Here is an 11,721-nt window from a genome sequence, read left to right as displayed (position 1 = left end):
AATTACATTAAAAAGACAGCCTAATGTGAAAGACATTTTCTCAATTGCTGGCGGTGGCCACCTCCACTCTAAATGGCATTTTGTATATAGTAAAAAACTGCTTAACATCTTCCTTTGCTACATTTCACCTTTTAAAAAAAGGTGACTCACTTTGCTTTTTTGTCCATTAAAATGTGTGTTTAAAAAAAATAAAAATAAAAAAGACAGCCTAGCCCTGGCCTGCATGGCTCAGTGGTTAGAGCGTAAGCCCGCAGGCTGCAGGGTCATGGGTTTGATTCCAGGTCAAGGGCATGTATCTGGGCTGCAGATTCCATCCCTGGCCCTGGTTGGGGTGCGAGAAGGAGGCAGCCAATCCATGTATCTCTCTCACATTGATTTTTCTCTCGCCCCCTCCGTCCCTTCCACTCTCTCTAAAAAAAATCAATGGAGAAAATATCCTTGGGTAAAGATTAACAAAAAGCAACAGCTAATTGTTCTCAATAAACTGAACAACTGAATGGTCAAACAAGCTGGATACAGCATTTTTGCACGTGTCTTATTATTTCTGTCCAGTAATAACTGTAAACAAATGTGCAACACATAAGTCTTAAAGAAGCGATAGTCTGTTGTGAGAAGGCTAAAGAAGTTGTCATCTCCCCAGTTCCTCATACAATATGCTTGTGGCTGGTGGCATTAGAATTCCGCCCCTACTGCGAAGGTGAAGGCCTGACAGGTTGCAGGAACCCCAGGCGGGGACTTGCCAGGCCTCGAATACTCCTACGTGTCACCCCAACGTCCATATGGTTGTGAAAACCATATTTACCAGTAATTACCCATGTTCCCTGGATTTGTGATACAACCTGTGATTGTATCACGTGTCATTTTGATATCTGTCTGCTCCTGCAGTTACCTGCCACCGTTAACAATGATCACTGTGTCCTACGAATCTGTTATCATAAGACCTTGGCGAATGAGCAGACACGCCTGAGCTGGGCAAAGCCCAACTGTCACCTTCACATTTTATAATAAGGAGATGGGAGACCAGAGAAGTTACGCTGCTCACCAAGGTCATGGGGCTTGGAAGTGCGTCAGCCTCTCAGAGCTGTGCCGCTGCCACAAGTGGTATTGAGCACTTGAACTCGGCTAATCCAAACTGTGAAGTGGTATAAACTCAACCTTGGACTTCGAAGGCAGTCTGAAAAAAAGAACGTGAAATATCTCTTTTGTAACATTTTATATAACTACACATTTAAATGATTATTTTGGATATACTGACTTAAACAAAATATGTTATGAAAACTCATCTCACCTTTTTCTTTTTACCTTTTTAGAATGTGGTTACTAGAAAATCTTAAATTACAAATGTGGTTCACAGCGTGTTTTTATTGGACAGTGTTGTCACGGAACCTGTTTCTTTATCTGCGAGACCAAGTTAACAAGGAGAACACATGAAAAGTGCCCAAGTCAGTAAGTGCTCTATAAGTGTTTGCGTTCCTCCCCCGCCACTTTTTATCACCAGAACACCCAAGTCTCCTGACTTTCATGTGTGTGAATGTCCAGAGACTTTAAAAGAACCGTTGTTCCTCTCTTTCTATCCAGATTCCTCTTTAGCAAGGGCATGTTGTTTTGTTTTGTTTTTTTTTAGTCATGTGTTATTTGAAATCTTATGATGTACAGTTTGTAAATAGCAAATCAGAAATTGGAAATTCGAGCCAGGATCCTGAAACTGCCTCGCCTAAAGAAAATGCACCCATTCATAAACTCGCCGCAGATACCAGTGAAAAGATAGACCGATGTGTAGGCAGGGAATGCATTCAAGGTAATTCGTTGCCATCGAAGCTCACTGAGCATAACTCTGGTTGTGATATGAATTATTCGTGCATCCCCCTCGTGGCACCCTGATGTTGAACGCTGATATCAGACAGGATCTGTACTCCCCTTTCTGACCCCATGCTGAGCAGCTGCATTCAGGGGCAACACCCCAGCTCTCCTCCAAGTGGGCCCAGAGACTGAGAGGTTGGCCACTACAACTAGGCCTCCTTGTCTACCTGCCAGAAGACGGATGAATTCATCCAGCAGAATTCCTGAGTGAAGACTTTGAGATAAGTTAAGGAATTGATTCATGCTGCTCCTCTTTCCACAAGAATCCTTGGTGGCTGTATAATACAAGTGACCTTTTGTTGAATTTACAAAATCTCCCTCTAATTTCATGTTTCAGATGTCCCAGTTGGGAATGACTATATGCTATACAGTCATCCTATATTCATATGCTCTAGGGCCCAAGCTGTTACAGTGATGAACAGTAAGGCAACAGGGAGTGGTGGGGACTCTTCCGAAGAGGGTGCCTGCCACACAGGCAGCCACTGGCAGAGCCAGGCAGGTTGTTGCCTTATGAGAATACACATCTGGATTTGTTGTATCCTCTGATTTTTCACAAGAAGCCAGATTCCCAGATTTTAATGTGAAAATCTGATTTTTAAATTTTGGGGCTGAATGAAGCCTTCCACTGGCCCAGTTCAACCAGGCTGCTTATAATCTCTGACCCGGTGTTCTGACCTACATAAATGGTAGGCTTTTGTGGGAAAGGACTGAAACTTCTGTGTTCTCTCTACCCCTTACCACTCCTTGTAGAGTGCATATCATTTATATCAGTTATGATTTTTTAAAATTTATCTTTGTTGTTGAAAGTATTACAGATATCCCCCACTTTTTTTCCCCATTGAATCCCTCCACCCTGCATCCACCCTCCCCCTAGGCCTTCACCACACTATTGTGTGTGTCCGTGGGTTATGCATATATGCATATAAGTTCTCTGATTAATCTCTCCCCACCCACTACCCTACCACCCCCTTCCCGCTGAGATCCATCAGTCTGTTCCATGCTTCTCTGTCTCTGGATCTATTTTGCTCCTCAGTCTGTTTTGTTTATTAGATTCCACATATGAGTGAGATTGTGTAAAACCTAATCAGGAAGAATCAGAAAACCTGAATAGGCCAATAACAGCAGATGAAATCTAAGCAGTAATAAAAAAAAAAACTCCCAGCAGACAAAAGCCCTGGTCTGGACAGCTTCACAGGGGAGCTTTCTAATCTTTAAGTTGTAGGGTTAGGGTTAGGTAGTTTACTAAAATTTTTCTAGCTTTTTGAGGTAGGCCTGCGTGCTATGAACTTCCATCTCAGGACTGCTTCCACTGTGTCCCATAGATTTTGGGTGGTTGTGTGTTCATTTTCATTTGTTTCCAGGAAGTTTTTTATTTCTATCTTCATCTTATTGGTAACTCATTCATTGTTTAATAATATGCTATTTAGCCTCCATGTGTTTGAATGTTTTTGAGTGTTTTTACTGTAGTTGATTTCTAATTTCATGCCCGTGTGATCTGAGATGCTTGATATGATTTCAATCTTCTTGAACTTGTAGAGACTGGTTTTGTGTCCTAACATGTAGTCTATCTTTGAAAATGACCCATATGAGTCCACATGTGCACTTGAGAGGAATGTATATTTTGCAGCTCTGGGGTGAAATGTTCTGTAAATATCAATTAAATCCATCTGATCTAGTGTGCCACTTAGAGCCACTGTTTCTGTGTTGACTTTTTGTCTGGAAGATCTATTCAGTGAAGTCAGTGGGGTGTTCAAGTCCATGACTATGACTGTATTGCTGTTGATCTCTCCCTTAAAGTCCTTAAGGCTATTATTGATAGGTCCTTATTTATTGCCATTTTAATTCTTTATGCCTGTGTTTCTCTCTCTATTTCTACTTCTAATTACAGCAGTCCCTTTAACATTCCCTGCAGTGCTTATTTGGTGTGGATAAACTCCTTTAGCCTTTTTTTTTTTTTTTTTTTTTACCTGGGAAGCTCTTTATTTCACCATCTATTTTGAATGACAGCCTTGCTGGATAGAGTAGTCTTGGTTTCAGATCCTTGTTTCGCATTACCTTTAATACTTCATGCCATTCCCTTCTGGCCTGTAGAGTTTCTGATGAGAAATCAGCTGACCAGCCTTATGGGAGCTCCTTTGTAGGTAACAGATTCCTTTTCTCTTGCTGCCTTTAATATTCTCTTTGTCTTGAATTTTTGGCATTTTAATTATGATGGGTCTGGGTGTGGGCCTCTTTGTATTCTTCTTGCTTGGGGCTCTCTGTGCCTCCTGAACTTGTGTGACTTTTTCCTTCACCAGGTTAGGAAATTTTTCTGCCATTATTTTTTCAAACAGGTTCTCTAACTCTTGCTTACTTTTGACCTCTTCTGGCACTCCTATCATACGAATATTGCTACATTCCATGTTGTCCCACAGTTCCCTTAAACTGTCCTCCTGTTTTTTAATTGTTTTTTCTTTTTGGGTCTCTGATTAAGTGATTTTTTTCAACCCTGTCTTCTAATTCACTGATCCGATCCTCAGCTTCCTCTAATCTGCTGATAATTCCTTCTAATGTATTCTTTATTTCTGCTGTGCCATTCTTCATTTCTAACTAGTCATTTTTCATAGTTTCCATATCTTTTTTCATGCTGTTGAGCATCCTTACAACCAGTGTTCTGAACTCTATATTTGATAGATTGCTTATCTCCATTCCACTTACCTCTTTTTCTGGAGACTTCTCTTGTTCTTTCATTTGGGGCTTGTTTTTTGTCTCCCCATTTTGGCTGCCTATTTGGGTTTGTTTCTGTGTATTAGGTAGGCCTGCTAGGACTCAGTCTTTTTGGATGCTTTCTGCTGCAGGCCAATGTCAGATGCTGTTTGTGACTGGCTTTGAGTACCCTGTGTGGAGCTATCAACAACCTTTGGCTTGAGGTCCCCTCTATTTGGGCTGGGTGTGTTTGGACAGGACCAAGATGCACACCAAAGTCTACTTTTCCAAGGTGGGGGTCCAGAAGGAGATCAGGCAAAGACTGAAGCACTCTGAAGTTTGCCTCTGCCAGCAGGCTGATTAATCTGATTCTCTTAATGAGCCTCAGGCTATGGAAAGTCCATGGGGTAGGGCTAGAGGTTTTCCAGCAGGGTGGAGCAATTGCTTCCCCCTTGGGCAAAAGCTGCTTGGAAGGTAAATGTCTGCCTCTGCAGTATGGGGGAGTGATCCGGCACAAGAATCCAGAGAGGTGCCCTCTGATCTCTATCTCCAGAGCTCACAAGCCTAGATTTTCCTCACACAGCTCCAGTCCACTCTGCCTTCCCTCTGCTAGATCCTAAGGTGAGTAGCTGCACATGAAACTTTGTGTGTTGGCTCTTTAAGTGGGTGCCTGCATTTCCAGCCATCTCTCCCTAGCAGACAGAAACTTGGCTGCTTTTCACACCCAGGTGTTATATGGGCACCTTCCTCAGTTCTGGTGAACTTGGCTGGGAAGCCCAGCTAGGGGTTTAGGCCCCAGAGTCCTCAGTGAAAACCCCCCACAGCTGAGATCTCCCTCTGGACCTTCAGCTGCTGTCTGTGGGAGCCCAGCCAGCCCTCTCATGCCTCTGCACTTCCTACCAATCTCTATGTGGTTTCTACTTTTTGTCCTTGGTGATGAGGGTGCTCTCCAGCTGGTCTTCAGTTGCTGTTGTTATTCAGGATGGTTTTTCTATATTTTAGTTGAAATTCCAATTTGGTCCTGGGAGTGTCCATGTAGCTTCCACTCCATCTGCTGCATTCTTCAATCCTCCTCAGTTATGATTTTCAAAGTTAGACACCAATTTACCACCTTAGTGGTCATCCCACATTCTTTTTCTTCTTCTTAGGTATTCCTTTTTGTGTCTTTCTTGTTTCTCTAAGTTCTCCATACAGCAAGAGAGAAGAGGAAGCTTGAACAGGAGTCAGTAATGGCTCTTTTCGGACCACACTCCCCTCTCATCTGGAAGATCACGTGAATAAAACCCCCTCTCTGTGTTTTAGCTCTGCATTGCCAGGGTGTTGCCAAGGTGGCAGAGGCTTAGGAGTGAAGAGGGGAGGAATTTCAAGAGGGTCCAGAAGGCCTCTCTTCTGATTTAAGGCAGTGCTAGAGTGGGTAAAGGCATGCTCAACCCATTTTCATATACCCTTCTCCCTGCCCTGCCCCAGCTCTCCATGGGCCCACTATCTTTGAAAACACTTTCCTTTTGTGGGGCTTGTTCTGTGATGGGGGCCCACTGCCTCCTGCTCTCCCCATTCAACCAGATGCTTTGTCTTCGATGACGTGACCTGAGGTTCTGAAGAAACCTGGGCTGTTTCTGCATAAGTAATCAAATCCTTAAGTAGAATTCGGTTAGGTAATTGGCTATTTGTAGTTTAACAGGAAGTATGCTTGGTGTTTGTTTCCGTAGCAAACAAAATTGCAAGTTGACTTCTGTCCATAGGAAGCAGATCCAGACCACTTATAGGAAGCAGATCCAGACCACTTCTTTAATTGATGCTTGGGGGCCAGAATTCTGAGACCAGCAATATAGCTATAAAAGATGTTAAAGCGCTTTTTAAGGAATTGAAAGAAGACAGCGGCATGTTCAGGAAATGAATGAGAAACAGTGAAGGAAGACTTGCTTCCTCTTGTGCAAAAACCCAGACGTGCAGCAAGAAGTCTACGTGTTTGTGCACTCATGGGCCTCACCGTGAGCAGAGCTAACATGGAGGGTGGCAGAGATCAGACTGTTCGGCCACAGTGCTTCTACTTTACTGGTAAAAGTACCGGAAGGACAACTTCCTGTAAAATTCTCTACCTTGGCAGATGAAACATTTGCTACAAGTGAAGTTTTACTGCTCTCAGAGAGATCCAGCATACACACAGAATTTGCTCTTTGAGTTCTGTCCACCCAGTCTTGGAGCTTGTGGGCTTCTTTCGCTTTCTGCTGCTAAGATGCCTACACAGACATTTCGAAGTTCTCTGTAGGGAACAGGGGAACAGCCTGACCCCCACTTTGAGGATATGGGGTATTTAGAAACTGTGTTTTATATATAAGGGCACACATTTTGCCTCCGTACTTTGTTTTGGGCAATATACTGACCTACATATATCTGCAAATATATCTACATCTGTCTATCGATTGGTTGATCTACCGATCTATTTCCATATATTTATATACACTCACATGAGATCGTTCAGTACACACTATTTGATAACTCTTAAAAACTGAACATAGCATGAGCATTTTCCCATGTCATTTTCTCCTACTATGTATAGTCTACTAAACTATCTTTAATAATTTAATGCATAATATTCCATATAGCCTACTTTTACCAATCCCCTGTCATTTATTGGGATAAACTCACAGAGTGGAATATGAGTTGAGGCTGTAAGTCTTCTGCAGTTCCGCGGCGCCGTCTTCCAGACGGTCTGTTCCAGTTTCTACTCCACCGGCAGGCTTGAGAGGGCCAAGCATTAATTCTGCCTTTAGGTTTTGTTTTGTGCTTTTTATGTTTTGTTTAAGAAATCTCCCCGAAGACGTGAAGTTATGCTCCTATGTTTGCTTCTAAATGCGTTATTGTTTCTCTGGCCCTGGTTAGGTCCGGCATCCACCAGTTCTGTGCAGCACCCGTGTGCCCCACGACCACAGCTCCCAGCCATCGCTCTAACTGGATGCACACCGGCGGGGCTGAGAGCAGGCTGTTCTCCAGTGAAAGAAGGTTGCATCTGTGCGCTATTGCAATTAGCTGCGAGCGACAAAAACTGGGGAAGCAGTGGCTTAAACAAAAGAGGGCAGTGATTCTCAACTTTTGCTATGCAGTAGGATCATCTGGAAGTTTTAAAAAATAGCATGCCGGCTGCCCACTATCAATTACACCAGAATCCTCTGAGGTGAGATCCGGGCAGCAATCATGTTTAAAGCTCCTCTGGTGCATTCAGTGTGCAGCCCTTGCTGGGAATAACTGCTCAGGGGTGTTACTGTTCTCTTACATGGCAAGAAATCTGAAGTTAGGCCGATCAAGGCTGGTGTGGCAGCTTCACAAAGCAATAGGGACTCAGGCCGCTCCTAGCCCTTCCGTCTATTATTCCTAGGGGTGGGGCCTTTGTCCTTATAGTCATAAAAGTAGTGCTAAAGCCCCAGCCATCAGGTCCACATTCCACACAACAGGAAGGAGGAAGAGCCAAGGGTGAAAAGCTCACTTCATAATTTGTGCGTAACTAGCAATGGCAAGAGCTTCATCACATTGTCACCCGTATTTGTAAGGGGGACTGGGAAATGTGTTAATTTGGTACGGCACTTTGCCATTTCCAGAAGAATGGAGAACTGAAATAGGATAGGCAATTACCTGTTTTTGCCACAAGGGTGCTTATGAAACAAAACCTAATAGTTGCCCATTAGAATTCCCTTCACGTCCCTTCCGTACGTAGAGGAAGACACGTCTATGCCATACAATCTAATTATAAATAAAACAAAAGCATGTTTCTAAAGAGATCAAGACATATAGTGAGCCTCATTTTTACATATGCCTTGTTGAAAAAGAGGTCTTCAGCTTAAAGAGACATATTTGTTTTCTCATTTTTACTGCACAGGCCCTTTATGATTTAAAATCATATTTTGCCAAGTAGCATGAGGAAAGAGAAGCAGGTGTTTTTAAGGAAAAATATGCATGAGGTAATGTTGGTGAGGCAGGAGCTCATGTTTGTGGCCAGCTTTGAGTGCCAGGCTAAGGAGTTTGGGACTCCTACGTTTCCATAGGTGGGGTGCTCCCCACCCCCACACCCCCAACCCTTCTCTCAGATCAGCTGACTTTTTATGCTGGTTGAAACCCAGTGTTTGGTTCTGTTTCTTCGTTTCAATCTCTCACGAAGCCCAGATATAGCCACTTCCTGTGCTTAAGATAAATTGTAACACCCTGGCCAGTATGGCTCAGTGGTTAGAGTGCTGGCCCACACACTGAAGGGTTGTGGGTTTGATTCCCCGTCAAGGGCACGTACCTGGGTTGTGGGTTCCATCCCCAGCCCCAGTGGGGGCACATGTGGGAGGCAACCAATCGATGTGTCTCTCTCACATCCATGTTTCTCTCTTCCTCCCCCCACCTCCCTCCCTTCCATTCTCTGTAAAAAGCAATGGGGGGAAAAACACCTTCTGGTGAGGATTTAAAAAAAAAAAAAAAAGATTGCCGAGGTTTCTGTAACACTTTGCCAAAAGGCTGAGGTCATGAGGGCTTGTCCTAATGAGGGGACAGGAGAAATGCAAGAAAATGCCTGTAGAGTTTATGGAAGGCAGACAGCTAGGAGTTGGCAGCCAAGTGCAGGGAGGGGGAGGGGCAGAGGGGTCCACCTGTCACTGGGAACAGGATACTCTCCTTGAGGGGGGAACATGGGGAGGGGAAGACATATATTGGAAAAAGACAATGAGTTCCGTTTCAGAAGGGAAAAAGAACGGGAACTGGACCCTAGCCTTCACCCAGAGGGAGCCACCCTGGGCTCCTTCTATGCTGGACAGTCTGCGGTGGTGGGACAGTCGGGTAATGATGCTGAGGGCCACCCTGATACTTGCTGAGAGGTCCCCTGGGGCAGACGTTCGAATGAAGGGTGTGCTGGTAGAAGGGTCAGAGCACTCTGGGACAAAGAGGACAGAGGGGCTGAGGCTGAGGACTGGCCTCAGGCCCTTTGCAGGTCAGTGCAGAGGAAGGCACCCACTCAAATCCTGGAGGGGCTCAGAGCAGGGAGGTGCTGGGCACACAGGAGGGGGAGTTTCAGAAAGGGCCCAGCGAGCTGAGTGTCGCCCGGGGGGGGGGGGGGGGGGGCAGGAAATGCAGACCTTAGTACTGTTGGACTTGGGAATTCCTGGGTGCTGGGAAAAACAGTTCATCTGGCCAGCATAAAGATAACACTGGAAGTCCCCTATTGTTACTGGCATTAGGGTTCTTGGGTTTCCCAAGGTAGAAATGGAGAGGAAACCCCGGAGAAATTTCCTGACAGATTTTACCTAGCTTATGCTTGAGCACAGAGAGGCAGCACCGAGGAAGGGAAGGCCCTCAGGGCTGGCTCAGGGGCTGGCTCTCTTATAGGCTGGGGACAAAGCCGGCTTGTGAGAAAAGGTGGACTTTTTGAAAAAAGCAGGCCTGTGGAATTTTCAGTTATAGTTGACATTCAATCTTATATTAGTTTCAGGTGCACAACATAGCGATTAGACATTTATATAACTTACAAAGTGATCCTCCCCCAATAAATCTAGTACCCATCTGACACCTTCCATAATTATTACAATATTATTGACTATATTCCCTTTGCTGTACTTTACACCCCCATGACTATTTGGTGAGTACGAATTTGTACTTTTTAATCCCTTCACATTTTTCACCCACACCCAACCCCACCCATCTGGCAACTATCAAAATGTTCTCTGTATCTATGAGTTCCCTTCTGTTTCATTTGATTGTTTATTTTGCTGTTTTAATTCCATATATAAGAAAAATCATATGGTATTTGTCTTTGTCTGGTTTATTTCACTTAGCATAATACCTTCTAAGTCCATTCATGTTGTCGCAAATGGCAAGAATTCTTTCTTTTTTTATGGCTGAATAATGCTGTATATTTTTTATGTAAAAAGTTAAATGTTTTTTGTATTTTCCTTAAGTCGTTCAATTTAATTATACAAATAAAATGGCCTCAAAACATAATCCACTTCCAAGGCAAATGTAAAAGGTGATTATTGGGTAGAAACAACTTCTCCCTCTCTTGCCTATGAGATTTAATACCACCCAAAAAACCTTGACCAGTTTGGGAAGAGACCGTTATTTTGCAAAATGTGTTTTTTGATTCTTGGCCTGTGAGTAGGGCCATTTAGGGAGCAGCCGTGTTTTGCACAGTAAGTTTTTTTGTGGAAAGTTATTTTTGCAAGAGACACTCCTTTAGTGTTCCCCCAGTACTGCATCCCTGCCGGAAGCAGGGTGGAATGTGTGAAGAGGTGGTGGTTACCGACTGCAGCCCACATGCTGAGAACTTCGTGCTGAATAGAAGTGGACAGATCCTAAAAGGACCAGCACCGACCCTGCACAGTTCATGTCACTGACACAGACATGTGTTTTGTTCTATGGGATCCAAGAGGCTTCTCCTGAGGTTCCTTTCATGCTTTCCTAGTGGATCAAGAGGAGATACCTGGAGCTACTTTTCCTTTGCATGTTTCTCCTTTAATTGTCACTCATGTATGGATCAATTAATTCATTTAAGACATTCCTTAATCACTTGTGTGCTAGACCTCATCAACACTTTCTTCTGGGTATGGACAGTGTAAGACCAGTGGGAGTAAGAGATGGGGTGGGGTGGGGGAGGGGGAGAAAGGAAATGAGTCATACTCAGTGGCAGAAAGGAATCTGCAAACTCAGGGTGACCTCTCAGGAAAAGGCCCGAGCTGGGCTGCAGCCTGTGTCCAGGTTATTTCCACTCCCCCTCCCCCTGAACTGGGTTGTAGGGTGCAGCCTCCCCCTGCTGCTTCCTTCCTCTCTCACAGAACCCAGTCTCCTCCACCTCCAGTTCCACCGGGTGCCATGGAAAGACAGGCAATTGAGTTGCACTCAAACTTGACCTCGGCCAAACCACTCTGCTGCTCGGTTCCTTTTTATGTAAAAGAAAGCATTTGCCCAGAGGGGATTTAGGATTCCTCTTCGTTCTAGGCTGACATGGGATGCTGGCAGCTTTTCAGCTCTCCTACGTAACTATTTCAAGTAAGGGATGTTGAACTTAGACGGTGTCCTCTAGAATGAGCCAGTCTATAAATCAGATGAAAGCTTTCTACAATTGTGTTTAGCTTCTGCAAAATTCCTAGGGCTCCTTTTATATCTATGCAGTGGTTAGAGGCCAGCATCATGATTAAGAGCACAGACTCC

The sequence above is a fragment of the Miniopterus natalensis genome, chromosome 13 (genome assembly GCF_054644295.1).
Source record: "Miniopterus natalensis isolate mMinNat1 chromosome 13, mMinNat1.hap1, whole genome shotgun sequence".
In the NCBI taxonomy this organism is placed as follows: Eukaryota; Metazoa; Chordata; class Mammalia; order Chiroptera; family Miniopteridae; genus Miniopterus; species Miniopterus natalensis.
This window is presented reverse-complemented; position numbering follows the sequence as displayed.